The sequence below is a fragment of the Penaeus japonicus genome, unplaced genomic scaffold, assembly GCF_977035675.1.
Source record: "Penaeus japonicus unplaced genomic scaffold, GWHDUDI00000001_assembly GWHDUDI00000026, whole genome shotgun sequence".
In the NCBI taxonomy this organism is placed as follows: Eukaryota; Metazoa; Arthropoda; class Malacostraca; order Decapoda; family Penaeidae; genus Penaeus; species Penaeus japonicus.
In genome coordinates this window covers 9,561,244-9,574,113 of record NW_028234428.1, presented here as the reverse complement: position 1 = coordinate 9,574,113, position 12,870 = coordinate 9,561,244, and positions in this window count along the sequence as shown.

The window sequence follows — 12,870 nt, the reverse complement described above, 5'->3', positions numbered from 1 at the left end:
CGACACATCCCCCGATACCAGCGAGATCGCCCCAGTCACCACCGCCGCGCCTCAACGCTCATCCCGACCCTAGACCACCAAACTCCCTCCAACACGCCACCCCAACAACACCGCCACCCCACCCAACCGCCCACCACCACCACGAACAACACCCCCCCAACAGCACCTCCCCACCACCCGCCAACCCCAGACTCCCCCCCACCACCCCCCCACCAGCGCGCCCTCCAGACACGACGCCTTCCGACCCCGCTCTCACGCCCCCCCCCAATCCATACGAGAGTAATTGACGGAGAAGCTCCCCCCCCCCCCCCACCCCCGCCCCCCACCCCCATCACCAATACGCCCCACCCCCCCACTCCGCCCCCCCCCCCTCCCCCCAGGGTGGCACCGGCGTCCCCAGCCCGCCCCTCCCGCCAGTCCCTCCCCGGCTCGTGCGCCCGGACGGTCCCCCCTCCCGCCGTCCGTACCCTGCATCCACTCCAGCCCCGCCCCTCTCCTCTCCGCCACTCCCCCTCCCGTCCTTCCCCACCAGCGCCCCCCCCCTTCCCACCCCTCCGCTCATCGCTGCCCCCGACTCACCCCCCCATCCCCCCCCCACAAATCACCCTCATCCTCCCACCCCCCACCCCTCCAGACCTTTCACCACACTCGGCTCTCCTCCCTCCCGCCCATCTCTCCCATACTCTCCCACACCCATTCTCGCCCGTCTCCCCTACTATTCCTCCTCATTCCTACTAACCTCTCAATCGACAAAATCGCCTATCAAGCTTCTCCCGATCCCTTCCCTCGGTAAAGCTCCCTCTCTCTATCTCAAGCTCTTCTTCACCGTCCTCTTCTCTCTCTCTCGTTCCCTTCCCCCTTTACCTCTTTCTTCTCTCACCCTCTCTCTCTCCCTTCTCCGGAACACACGGGGGCCGGGGCGGCTCGCGCATGTTGCAATTGCCTGCCAGGCCTTCGTGGTCGCTACACATGCAAGCGGGGCATCGTTTTGTCTGCAATATTTTACGAGATTCGTGGAGGGCCCGCTGCATTTATATGTTTGTTGTTTTTTCTCTCCTCCTTCTGCCTTTTCTTTTCCCTTTCTGTATTATTATTTGTTGAATGTTTTTTGTTTTACTTATACTTGTTTTTTTTTTATCTTTTGATATCGTTTATTTTCGTTTTGTTTCCCTTTTGTGGGAAAACCTTCTTTTCGTAGCGTGCGTTCATCTTCTGCGTCCCCCCCCCCCCCCTCCCCCTCCCCCACCAGCTTCTTCGTCCGCCCTCGATGTATGTGTAAGCTTCCGCGCATTCATCTTTTTTATTCTCCGGGAAGTGTGAACAATTTGGTCATCCTTGGGAGGAAGGGACGGAGGGGAGAATAAAGAAAGAAAGAAAAGAAAGAAAGAACGAAAGAACAAGAAGCGTAATAGGAATGATAAGAACGTAAGAAGGATAGGAGGGAGGCAAGGAAGAGAACGAAAGGGAGGCTTTCCTTCCCTTCCTTCCGCCCTGCAATTCCTTACCTACCTCCCCTCCCCCATTCCCCTTCCCTCGCCACACACGCGGCCCTATTTTGCTCCCCCCCCCCCCATTGCAAAGGCTCGTGTTTGCAACATTGTGATCAAAGCGGCCCTGGCTCTAGCGGGGACGGCTTTGTTGCGTGGTCGGGCTATTGTTGGGAGTCTGTGGCCTTTTACTTGCGTTATTTAGGAGGTGCTGGGGAAAGGGGGAAGGGGGGAAAGGGTGATGGTGGGGGGAGGGGGGCTAGAGGGAGCTATTCTGATTCTTAGTCTTGTATGTCATTTGTTTTATTGTTGAGTTGGTGTAGTGTTATATGTATTTTTGTTATATGTTATATGTATATTTGTTTGTATTACTTGCTGATTTTATTTAATACGTATTTATCTACAGTTCCCGTATCAACACATCACGGTATTAGGATGTAATTCCCTTCATCGAATCGTGGTGTTCAGGTGACCGGCCTCGTTATCGTCCCTCTTTATTATCGTTCGTTTTCTGTTGTAGATGTTGTTGTTGTTGTTGTTGTTGTTGTTTTACTAGGCAGGGTAGGATCGATAGGACAGTGAGAGTTGGCGAAGGGGGATATTTAAAAATGAATAGAGGGGTATATATGGGAAGTCTTTGGGTAGAGACTTCCTTGCTACCTCGTGGAGTTACGGTGGTTTGTTGCACACGTTTCTAACAATAGTTTTGTTATTGGCATTAGCATTGCAGCGTGCGAGAAACTGTGCAATCTCGAAGGGTCGTTGGAAAGTCAGGAATTGTCTCTCCGGTCGCCCGCCCGCCTCGCCTCGCCTCGCCTCGCCTTCCGCGCGTTAAGGATTCCGCGGGCGAGAAGAAGCGGCGGCTTAGCGAAGCACTTCTTGTAATGGCGACGGCGGCGGCGGCTGAGATTTACCGGTTCTGCCCGACGTGGGGGCGTGAGGCCGAAGGGTTTTGTTAGCGTGAGAAAGCCACCGCCGCCGCTGGCCACTGCTAACAATGCTAACAATGCTGACAATGGTAGAGGCTGTGTGTCTGTTGTGGACGTGTGTACGTGTGTGACTGTGTGTGGCTATACGTAGGTCGGGCGCCGCCGCTAACTGCGTAAATGGCGTCCTGCTCACTTGGCTGCGGGATTTAGGGGATTAGGAACAGGGAAGGGAAAAGGGGTAGGGGAGGAGGAGGAGGAAAGGAGGGAGGGGGGGGGGCAACCGAAGCAATTAGTCCCTGTTGTGACGGCGAACGGGAGGCTTGTTTAGGCCCGTTTGCTTTGGTACTTTTCAGCAGCGGAAGTGAAAGCAGGCTTGGAGAGAGAGAGAGAGAGAGAGAGAGAGAGAGAGAGAGAGAGAGAGAGAGAGAGAGAGAGAGAGAGAGAGAGAGAGAGAGAGAGAGAGAGAGAGACTGCATTCATTCGTTTCAAGTAAGGGGAATCCTGAGTAAGACAAACAGATGGGAAGATAAATTGATGCCAACGTTTTATTACGTTTTATTTACAGTAAAACATATAAATATAGAAATGAGTGTGCAGGTGTAATGTTTCCAATTGTATTTACTGATAAGAAAGGATAATTTTACAATTCAGGCCAGCTTCCTCCTTTATTCTGAGCTGTTTTGAAGTGCCGTTAACTTTCGGGGGCTGCGTTGAAAAGGGAGACGGAGCTGTATAAACACTGTCGAGCTCTTGAGGGTTCAAGCTGACGCATTTATCCAGCGTTTTGACGTCGGCCTGGAAACCATGATCCCGACAGCACCCCCCCCCCCTCGTGAAGACGCAGCCGCTAATTAGAGCCTCATTTGTCTGCTAACGGCCGCCCAGCTCCCGCCCTCGCCACGCCTACTTCCTCCCCTTATGCCTGCTCGCCGCCGCCCGTTATGGGCAGTGTTACTTCCGGCGCGATTGGTGGGCCTCGTGTCTGTAGTGTCTGGGCGGCGGAGGGCCCGGCCCGGGAATGCGCGAGAGAGAGACACCTGTTTGGACGGACTTCCGCTGCCATTGAACGTCGTCGTGCGATCGAAACAAAGGCGATCGCCAGATGCTAATGGAGACACGATGGCCGGAATCGGAAGTGGCATGGATCGGTCCAGCACTAGGAGGAAGTTCGCGTCCGAATGCCATGCCATTCCTCTTTCTTCCTTTTCCACCGATAATGTGCCTGCGGGAAGAAGCATCTGTAGTTTAAAGGCTCGAAGAAAGGCGGAATGTAGAGAAGAAGGTGAAGAAGGAGGAGAAGAAATGATGAAGATGTTGATAATGGTGATGATGATGATGAAGGTGATGATGATGATGATGATGATGATGATGGTGATGATGAAGAAAGAGAAGGAGGTGAAGAAGAGGAGGAGGAGGAGGAGGAAGTGGAGAAGGATAGTGCTTGGGAGCCGGTCTGGCGGGATGTGGAGGAGTTCGGGGGCGGGGGAAGGGGAGGGGGGGATTGACGTCACCTTGCATCTCAAATGCGAAGCGGACTCCGGCGCCGTGACAGCGCGACGGTGACGCCGGGAAATCCTTCTCGGCGAAACAGGAGAAGAGGAGATCCGAATCGGAGCCAAGTGGCGAGGAGAGCGAGTCCGTCATGCACGGGCGAGATTTCTGTTGCTTGAGAAGGTAGATCATCAGCTCCCTTGTCACCTTAGAGGAAGAGGAGGCAGAGTAAGCGAGGGGGGGAAGGGGAATGGGAGGGGGTGGTAGTAGCGACCGACACAGAGGTAGGAAGAGAAGGGGTTAGGGGTTGGGGAGGGGGGTAGGGAGGGGTAGGGGGTGTTGTTGTACGAGCGTTCCTGCTGTTGTTGCGTCCGGGGTCTTTGCCTCGTGTCCGGGCCTTATACGGGCTTGGAGGAGGACGGCAGGTTGGGTGTGGGCGGCTGACTGTCCGGCTGTTGTCTGCGGGAGTTAAGGGGGGAAAGGAGCGGGGGAGGGGGGGATGGGAGGGATGGGAAGGATGGGGATGGCAAGTGTTGGGAGGAGAATTGAAGGTTGGAAAAGAAAGACGGGAATGGAGAGAAGAGGCGGAGGAGGAGGACGACGGCGAGGGGAAAATAATCCTTCGGTGAGCTCTCTTCTCATTCTTCTATTATTGCAGTTACTTCTTACCACTTCATTTTTATCAGCGACAGAGCCAAAAAAAAAGAAGATTAAACTAAACAAGAAAACCCGTAGATGGAAAAAAAAATCAGGAAAAAAAGTGCCAAACCTGATAATAGTTGCGGTCAGAGCGCGAGGCGGGAGATGCATCTCGCCGGTGTAAGGTCACACGCGCGTCTTCTTGAACAGTTCTAAAAAGAAAAGATAAAAAAATAAAAATAAAAAAAAAATCGCGCGCCCCGGCTCCGTTGAACGGCTCTGGTCTACGTCTTGAACATCGTCGAACGTAGTTCCGTCGGTGAACGCATTTGGTCGGAGTCTCTGAACGGGAGGTGGGATGTGTGTGTGTATGGGGGGGGGGGATGCAGGATGCTGGATTTAATGAAGGGATGTGATATTGTTTTTTTGATGGAGGGGGACTACTATTAAATGTAATAAAAGGGTTGTTTGTTTGTTTTTGTTGATATTCGTTATGGAATTTATTTACTTTTAATGATGTAAATTGGGAAAGGGAAATTTAACTAACTACGGAAGAGGGAGATCATGATAACACGAGAAGAGAGATTGAAAGGGAAAACGTCAACTGCTTTCTTTGTGTGCACGCTGTTTATGCTCTGCAACAGTGTTTAAATATGCGTGCGCGTGTGTGCGTGCTTGCGTGCGTGCGTGCGTGCTTTCATGCATGCCAACCAACCGCGAGGGATGAAAGCGCTTTATCCCGGTTACTTTTATTGAGCGTCGGGTCGTTGGGTCAAAGAAAATTACCGACATTAACGTGTTTTCTTTCATGCATGCCAACCAACCGCGAGGGATGAAAGCGCTTTATCCCGGTTACTTTTATTGAGCGTCGGGTCGTTGGGTCAAAGAAAATTACCGACATTAACGCCGGAATTACCCTCCGATTACTCTCGATTGGCGGATCATCTACCCGAACGCCTCGCTCGCTCTCCTTCGCTCCCGGTGGTGATGGCCCGCACGCATCTGGCTCTCGCTTTCGGTTTCTCTCTCGCTCGCTCTCCTGATATGTAAACATTTAATTGTGTATGCTTGTGATTGACCCGTCTTTTGCTCTGTATATATTTCAACATGTTGACATAGCTGTAAGGTTTTGTAAAATATATGTGAGCCCAAAGAGGGACTAAGATTGGGGTGAGGATAACCTATGTTACCTCATCCTTTTGAGATGTAACGTAATTCACTTGTCTCAATAAACTCGTCAAGTCCAAAAAAAAAAAAGTCGCTCTTTCCTCCTTTCCTCTTTCTTTCTCTCTTTCTGGGCTCACTCTTTCTTTCTCTCTTTCCTTTTCTTCTTTCTTTCTTTTCTCGTTCTTTCTTTCCTTATCGTTGTCTTATTTTTTTCCCTTCTTTTTCTTTCTTTCTTTCTTTCTTTCTTTCTTTCTTTCTTTCTCTCTCCCATCACTCTCACGCCTCACTCCCTCTCTCTCTCTACTCACTCTCACTCTCACTCTCACTCTCTCTCTCTCTCTCTCTCTCTCTCTCTCTCTCTCTTTCTCTTTCTCTTTCTCTTTCTCTCTCTCTCTTTCTCTCTTTCTTTCTTTCTTTCTCTCTTTCTTTATCTCTTTCTCTCTCTCTCTTTCCCTCTCCCTCTCCCTCTCCCACCCTCCCTCTCCCTCTCCCTCTCCCTCTCCCGGTCCTTCCCTCTCTTTCCCTCTTTCGCTTTCTCTTTCTTTCTCTTTTTCTTTCTTTCTCGTTCACTCTTTCTCCCCCTCTCTCCCTCCCTCCTTCCCTCCCACTCGAACCACCCTTACCCTCCCTTACCTTACTGTCTATCCTATCTCTATTTGTGTGTATATATATATATATATATATATATATATATATATATATATAATGTAGTATGTATGTATTTGTTAGTTTGTTTTTGTTATATTATCTTTCCCGTTTCCTTCTTCTTCTTGCCTCTTCTCCCCTTTCCTCCTTTCTTTCCCCCTTCTTTCCTCCTCGTCCTGTGCTTGTTATCATTACGGCATTATTGGACCCACTTTCACCATCTCGTTTTTTTTAACTCCGAGATAAATCATTCCGTTCTTTCTTTTATTATTATTGTCATGAACTGTGTTTACGATGACAGTGTAATGATATAGGGAGAAGGGAGGGGGAGGGGAGGTGGTGAGGAGGTGGATAAAGAGGGGAGGGAGGAAGAGGGGGATAAAGAGGGAGAAGGGAGGGGGAGGGGAGGTGGATAAAGAGGGGAGGGGGGTAAAGAGGGGAGGGAGGAAGAGGGGGGTAAAGAGGGGAGGGAGGAAGAGGGGGATAAAGAGGGGAGGGAGGAAGAGGGGGGTAGAGAGGGGAGGGAGGAAGAGGGGGCATGAAAGTGGTTTTCCGGGATGTGTTTTTTTCTGTGATTCTTTTTTGTTTGCGTGTGTTTTTTTGTATTAAAGAATGGGAATTTAATTGACTCTTGGTCTTATAAACGTAATCGCTTTGATGGCGGGAGAGGAACCGTTAGAAAGTTGTCGCGTTATCTGGTTTTGTTTATTTTCTGCTTGTATTTTTTATATGGATTTTTATTCTTTCCGTTTGTGTGTGTGTGTGTGTGTATGTGTCTTATTGTTTTGGTAATGTTATATGTTGATTTCCTTGGTGATATAATCTAAGGTTAGTATTAAGAGCAAAGCCAGTCTCATCCCGCAGCGGGGCATGGGTAGCGCATCGGGCATGTTTTTGCCCCGCTGCGAGTGTGTTTCGGCGCGTCTGGCCCGTGCAAAGCGTCTCATGCAGGTTTTTTCTCTCTCTCTCGCCAGGTACGTGTTGACCCGGACTCATCTGCACCCAGCGCCGCCCACCCTCGGACTTGACCTCCTTGGGGGCGGCCTGCAACTCGCCTCGATTTTCACTGACCTTCTTCTCGCTCTTCTTCTCGCGCGCGCCCTCCTTTCTCCCCAAGGTCGCGGGGGAGAGAGGGTAGATGGGGAGTGGATAGGGGCTGGTTGGGTGGAGGGGGGTGGGGGAGGAAGAATGCCAAGGAAGGTCAGCCAAGGTCGTGGCGGAAGGTATAGTGTCGACGGAGGAGCGCGCGCCGTCGATGGTGCTTCGTTAAGGATTTGTTTTTTTTATTTTTTACTTTTTTTTGTAGTTTTAAGTTTTTTTTTTTATTGTAGTTTAGTATAGTCTGTATTTATTATTGTGTAGTATATAGTTATTATTGTGATTTTATTCAGTTTGGTCTTTGAATAATATCATCATTTGTTTGCTATGTTATTATCTCTATTTGATTTTTATATTGTCACTGCATTGGTTTCCCTCCGTTTTTTTCGTCAGTGTGGTAACATCATTTACTCACTAGTAGGGCTTATGTAAGTGTAAACAGCTGATCGTAGTCCCTGCAGCTTGCCAAGTGCCTGAGCTTCGGGTGAGCATTTATTTTCATTTGCAACATGTAGCAGTCAAGGGTCTGCAACGGTTCGTCTCGATGCACACGCCCCCAACGGTCTACATTCATGCTGGGCGCAGTGTTTGTTTATTTGCTTGCTCTCATGATTGCAGAATTTAACTCTCTCTCTCTCTCTCTCTCTCTCTCTCTCTCTCTCTCTCTCTCTCTCTCTCTCTCTCTCTCTCTCTCTCTCTCTCTCTCTCTCTCTCTCTCTCTCTCTCTGTGTGTGTGTGTGTGTGTGTGTTTATGTGTGCGAGTGAGAGAGAGAGTGGGAGAGTGAGAGAGAGTGGGAGAGTAGGAGAGAATGGGAGAGTGAGAGAGAGAAGAGAGAGAGAAGAGAGAGAGAGAGAGAGAGAGAGAGAGAGAGAGAGAGAGAGAGAGAGAGAAGAAAGAAGAGAGAGAGTGAGTTGTGTGTGTACGCGTTCAAGTTTTGTACTAAACTTCATTATGCATTTTGCCGTAACAGCAGCTGCAGGCCGAGAGAAGAGTAAGCGCGAACACACAAAGTGAGAGACATGAAGTCCCATTTCTCTGCTTGCGTGAGAGTGATTGCGCGTGCACCTGGCGCGGGGCCAGCGGCGGTGGGGCAGCGCCACCGAGAATCAAGTGCATCAAGGCCCATTTCTAGGTCAATACTCACAGTCGTTTACCGCAGTGACCTCCCGGTGACCCCGCGCGACCGCTCTCTCATCACCACCTCCACCACCATCAACCGAGCCTATAAAACCTTCACGAAACCGCCCGGATGTAGGCCTACTCCTCAGGCAGCAGCTGCCGAAATCATGATCATCTCTTGCTAGGAGATCTGGAGAATAGTTGACGTTGACATGAGTAATCTACTGACATGAAGATGAGTAGTAGGTCGCGCGAGGAACCAGCCAGCCTCCCATTCCTGAGAGAGATCAGGCCATGAGATTGTACGTACGGCTGATGGATAGGCCTATTTGTTTTTCCCCGCCTTTGGTATTCCAGGATGGATTCTTCGTGACCGGCGGTGACAAATGGCGGTCCTGCGTCGGAAGAGTCTGGTACTCTGTTTTTTTTTGTTGTTGTTGTTGTTGTTGTTGTAGGAGAAAAGAAAAAAAATGACCTCGATTCGATTTCAATGGCATCCAAGATTTATTATGTGAATAAATATTACTCGCACCCATTACCTAAAAATGCACATTCTCACACGTTCGAGAGCAAAATCGACATCAAAACACGTTCCAGGAGGGATAGCCTTGAATTCAGCCCAAGCCCGGGCGGGGAAATTGAGCCGTAACCATCTCCAAAAGGCGCGGCGTCACGGGCTAACCGCGCCGCCCAGGTAACACGCGCTATTTGCAGGCGGTGATGAATGTAACTAGGAGGGAAAGTTTCAGGGAGGGAAGGAGGGAGGGAGGGGGAAGGGAGGAATAGAGGGTGAAAGAGGGAGAGAGGAAGAGAAAGAAAGAGAGGTAGAAACAGAGAGAGAACATTAACCGACAGATGAAGAGGAGAAAATAGCTTCCAGACATTATAAAACACACGAGCAAATCTCTCCCTATTATAGACAGACCGACCGACCGACAGACAGACAGACCAAGACAGAGTGATAATGATAGTGATAGGTGACGATGATGATGATTTAGAAGCCATTTGGAAAAGGTCGAACGAGGAGAGGTGCGTTTCAAAATGGAGCTTGATTTTGATGCATGCTTTACGGCTGGGGATTATAAAACGATTCCAGGTCCTGTAGTTTCGAGAAAGTACAGTGAGAAGAAAGGTGTTGATGATTGTGGTGATTGGGAAAGTGCAATGAGAAGAAAGTCATTGGTGATTGTGAGGGCGGATATGATGTTATCGAGTATGGTGACTAAAAGGAAATAAATGTAAGTCGCAATAGCTTAATGATCAAATGAAAAGTGATTGTTCGGTTAGAAATGTGGGTATTATGAGTTCTTTTAATATTTCGCTGTTGGTGATCGAAATAGAGCTGTGTCCAGTGAATAGTGCGTATGTTGTTTTGTTTGTTTTTTCAATCAAGCTGCCTACCTGTCCCTGGCGCCCTTCCTCCCCCTTCTGTATCGAGTATTTGGCCTCTCGTCTTTTGTGTCCCCGTTTTCTGTTTGGTTGATTGGTACCGGGGGATATGAAAGGGAGACATAACTATTCCTGCTACGTGCCGTTTTTTTTTTTTTTTTTCATTCTATATATTTTTTTCCACTTTTACTTGACTTTCACTATTTCTTTAATGTTATATGTTTTCGAGAAATCTTTTTTTTTAAAGTTCGGTTGTTGTTTTCCATGTCAAGAAGAGGCGATGAAATGTGACAGTTGTTTTTGTATGTAATGTATTAGATTCTGCGGAGTCACTGCCTCACACGCAGGCGCATTCCGACTTGTATAGAGCTTGTCAGTGCCTTTAATGTGCGCTGTATGGATCTGTATACACAAAAGTTTTCTATAGAGCGACTGACCGCTATACAAGCAGCTCGAGGACAAATCATGACTTTTTTTTTTCTTCTTCTTCTTCTGAGCGTTTTCGTTTTCATTCTGATTTTATAATATAATCTCTTACTACACACTTGTAATAGTGAGACAGGGTGACGCTCATCCTTATGAATCGCGCAACGTCATTAAATGAATCACGTTCTTCTGTGAAATGACAGCCGCAAGCACTTAATCGAAGGGGCTATCACGTTTCGATGGCTTTAGCTTGAGTTACGAGCTGGCGCGCGGCCGACGCGTGACTGCGAGTCTGGGCGTAAGGCGAGCTCGACCCGTTCCAACCCGTCCCGATCCGACCCCACCAGGCCGCCGAAATTGCGACGAAGAGGGAATTAAGAGCGAAGTTGCGATTTCTCCCTTCTTTTGAGGACGAGCTGAGAAGGAGACAAAGATGAAGACGGATGAGAGGCACACGCACACGCACACGCACACGCACACGCACACGCACACGCACACACACACACACACACACACACACACACACACACACACACACACACACACACACACACAACATACACACACATACAACATACATACACACACTCACACACACACACACACACACACACACACCCCACACACACACACACACACACACACACACACACACACACACAACACACACACCACACTCACACTCACACTCACACTCACACTCACACTCACACAACACACACACACACACACACACACACACACACACACACACACACACACACACACACACACACACACACACACACACACACACACACACACACACACACTCTCTCTCTCTCTCTCTCTCTCTCTCACTTAAAAACGACAGACAGACGGAGAGACATACCGCATGTCGTGTAGCATGGCTTCCGCGGAGTCGTCCCCCCAGGAGCGACACGACCAATCGCTCAGCCGTCGCGTCGTTGCCTGGGCCCTCACGACTGCTGGCGGGGCGGCGAGGTGGACCCGTGAGGAATGGCGTCGCGTGGAGGAGAGGGAGAGAGTTCGAGGGAGAAGGCAAGGAGAGAGGAGCTGGTCTTTTCTTGTTTTTTTTCTTTTGTTTTTTGGTTGTTTGTATTTTACTGTTTTATGTTGTTGTCGTCGTTCTATTTTCTCTCTCTCTCTCCTTTTTTTTTTTTTTTTTGTTCGTATCGCTCTATTTTTGTTGTTATTTGCTTGTTTATTTTTGGTGGTGATTTTAACATATAAGTCCGCCCATAGTTCAGGCGTGATCCAAAAGGGTCATCCGTGCGTGGCCTTTGACCTAACACTCGTATACATAGACAGGCGGATGGGCATGGCGCCATAAAAAAAAAATACAAATTTAACCCTCGGAATCTCACGAATTGATTTCTCTACTCGCGCGTTCAACACAACGCCGCAACAATAAAAAAGAAAAGAAATAAATAAAACGGAGTGAGCTATTTATAGGTTTCCCGACGTGCTGTCATTCTTCGGGAAAGTGTTTTACTTGTCTTAATCGCATTATGTTATTAGTTCATCACCCCACCCCTCCCCGCCCACCCCTTTGTTGAACTTGTACCTATCACCTCCGCGGCCTCCGGAGTCACGCTTGCAACTGGAGACGCCATATCAACAAGAGCCGTGTTCATTCGCGTTCCTTCTTTGGTTCGGTGTATGCGGACGTGCGTGCATGACGAGACAGGGTCGGGTCTCCCTGTGCATGACGTGGAGGCCTGTCTGCTTCTGCATTTTCGTCCGGTCCGTTGTTTTATTTATTTATTTTTCTCTTTTTTTTCTCTTGTTTTGTGACTGGGAGTTTGATGTTGATCCGCTGGCTGTGATAATGTAGGGAACTGGTAAGGTATTTCGTTTTCATAAATGCATTGCAGGAATAGTTTGTTGATGCGGCGTTTAGCTATTAAGAACATCTTCATTGGATGACTGAGCTTTTTATCAGTCATCTCTCTCTGTCCCTCCCTCTTTCCCTCTTTCCTTCTTTCCTTCTTTCCCTCTTTCCCTCTTTCCCTCTTTCCCTCTTTCCCTCTTCCTCTCAACGTCTGCCCTTCCCTTATCTCCAACTCAAAATATATTAGGGCAGAGAGAGAGAGAGAGAGAGAGAGAGAGAGAGAGAGAGAGAGAGAGAGAGAGAGAGAGAGAGAGAGAGAGAGAGAGAGAGAGAGAGAGAGCGCAAACGCGAGATGTGAGGGACGAGATAAAGAAGATGCTCCGGGCGTGTGTTCCTTCCTGCTTGCGGTGAGGTTGGAGACCTGATAGAACGGGGCAGAGATGAGGCGGAGATAAAGTGAGAGAAAAAGTGAGGCTTTTCCTGTTGTGAGGAGGCGTTTGATTAATGAGGATCAAGCGAACACTTCCTCGGTGCGTTGAGGATGCTCACGAGGGCTTTCGGATGCTTTTCCTCGGGTGGGCGAGGGCGCTGGAGGGTGAGGTAGGGTAAGATAGGGTAGGGCTGGATGGATGGATGAGTAGAAGG